At 39.1% G+C, this 2,500-nt stretch overlaps 1 protein-coding gene across 2 annotated transcripts in view; it reads right to left on the bottom strand.

The window, feature by feature from the left end:
• The window catches only part of sgk1 (serum/glucocorticoid regulated kinase 1), a 37,083-nt gene that overhangs the window by 32,999 nt on the left and 1,584 nt on the right, over positions 1 to 2,500 (bottom strand). The window lies entirely within an intron of this gene.

Raw genomic sequence — 2,500 nt, 5'->3', positions numbered from 1 at the left:
GTGCTATACATTATATCGGTGCACCATGTTCACTGTTGCCTTTTTATTTACCTCAAATCAGACGTCATCTCAAATGCACAGTCTCAAATGCACAGACAAAAACAAACACATACACTCACAGGGCCATTGATTTTATACTGTATTTCCTTCCATCAGTTCCCTCTCTCATTTGTATGATGCATGGCTCGGGCCTGGACCTGCGCTCTCCCCATTATGAGATTAAGCTTATTTAGACACAAATAGAGAGACAAATAAACCCTGAACAGCAGCAGGCATTCATTCTGATTTGGGTCCGTGTGTTGAAAACGTATCTGGGAGGTTTTGCTTTTTTTCTGGCAAGGGTGGAGCGTAGAGGGAAAGCCAGATATGCAAAAGAAAAGCAAGAACTAGGATTTAACATGGATGGATGGATGGATGGATGGATGGATGGATGGATGGATGGATAGATAGATAGATAGATAGATAGATAGATAGATAGATAGATAGATAGATAGATAGATAGATAGATAGATAGATAGATAGATAGATAGATAGATAGATAGATAGGCTCGTAAACACTGATTATATTAAAATCCCATGGGAGACTCATCGCAGCAGAATGAGCCTGTGGGAGTGCATGTGTGTTTGTGTGTGGGTGTTAACACAACACAATCTGTCCATATTCACCAGGCGAGTCATCGGTGATCCACACCATACTGTAACACCCTCTGAGTCCAACACTCACAGTCCCACGCACTTTAGACGACCGCGCTGCGAGCAACAACATACGGCGGCGGTGACACATCCACACGAGAAAAAAGTTTGTAAATAGCCAGAAACCTAAAGCGAAGACATATTCATCAAGTACATACTGTAAATGATTGTTGACTGTTGCCAATTTGTTGCTATCCTGGAATGTATTCGCTCCCTAGGGCTGAAAATGTGTTAACTTGAACCTGTGCAATAAACTCTTAATTTATTATCTGATTTGTTTTATTACACTGTTTGGGTAATGGAAAAAAATAATGTTCTGCTATATCCTCCCAGCAATATAGTGATTAGTGAGTGAATGCATCAATCCACCTCTCCTCCACAGGCTGGAAGTAATGTTAGTCATTTCCTTCCTGTCATACCCCTGCAGTCATATTGCTCCGTGTTTTCTTTTGATCTCATGGAAATCAGTGGCAAATTATTCAGATTTAAGGAAGCAGAAGTCGAACTGTTTGTCATGCTCAGCGTGTTTTGAGTGAGTGTAACAAACCCTAATGGAGGATTATTGAAATTAGAGTATGTACTGAAGCTCTCCAGTCCAACAAACTCTCTCTCATGCCAAGTAATTTTGCAATAATTCACATTTTAATTCATCACCGCTATGGTGTTTGTTACTTTAACAGGGATGTGTTCATCAGCTCTCTTTTGAAAGTTTCTTTTTACCCATCAGACTGAATTTTTTTTTCTTTACTTATAGTTTTACTTATAGAGTCAGCATGTCACTAACATGATTTATTAATTATTATCTAGTCTCTTATGGATTGTTTACATCTGTTGGCTCCAACTAAAAACTGTTTTCATTATCAATTAATCTGAAAATGAGCAAATATTCCTATTCCTATTACTGTTAACAGAGCTGGAAACTTGTTTTTCTTCGACTCTTATCACTTTATTTCTTCTACTCCACTTAGCATGCTAACCAGCTAGCCCTGACACATCCTGTCTCATCACTTTCTCATACTGAGTCACTGTAGCCTCCAGTCTGACCTCAGTTCAGCATGAGAGGGTGAAGAAGTAGCCCTGATCAGAGGGCGTATTCCAACCTCTTGTCTTGTTGTAAACACAGCGATGGCTTAAGCTCTTGGCAAGCGACCATTATCACCACCACCACCACCAACCTGTGCTCCCAGCAAGAGACCACAGAGAAAGCATGCATATTACATCTTTAAAGAATTACAATGCAATCGCTCCATTATCAAATTAGTCGCTGTCAGTTGATCAACTGCTTCTAATGCATGCATGTATTTGAAGCCACTACATGTGAAAACACTAAAAACCCAAACCCAACACAACATCATACAGTATGTCAATGTATTGCTTCCTAGTAAAGACATACAGTACTTCAGAAAGAGTTTGCAGTTTGTTATGACTTTTGTTAAACTCTTAATAGCATTATACTATGGAAATAGTAGTATAATGCAAAGTTTGCAGTTGTTCCAAATCCTCTGCAGCTGTACTAGTCAACTGCGCACTGGTGCAATATTCCTGTGTGAGGGATTTAGGAGTTATTAACCAAATTACATTCTGCAATAAGTGATTCATTTACCACTAATAAAGTTATTAGTCACAACTCATCAATCTTTGTGAAGTGTACCATATTAAAAAGTGGCACCTAATGCCCTTCAAGTGCATTTGTGCCGTCCATTAAATCCCTGCATTGTACTTGTGGAAAAGTCAGCACATGCATTCATTTACACAAACACACCAAACAAGGAAACCGTTTAATGCAAACCATTAACATTACACAGGA

The sequence above is a fragment of the Seriola dumerili genome, unplaced genomic scaffold (assembly GCF_002260705.1).
Source record: "Seriola dumerili isolate Sdu_G_001 unplaced genomic scaffold, Sdu_1.0 BDQW01000025.1, whole genome shotgun sequence".
NCBI classification, from domain to species: domain Eukaryota; kingdom Metazoa; phylum Chordata; class Actinopteri; order Carangiformes; family Carangidae; genus Seriola; species Seriola dumerili.
The sequence above is the reverse complement of the archived record's forward strand: the minus strand, read 5'-3'. Positions and strand labels throughout refer to the sequence as shown.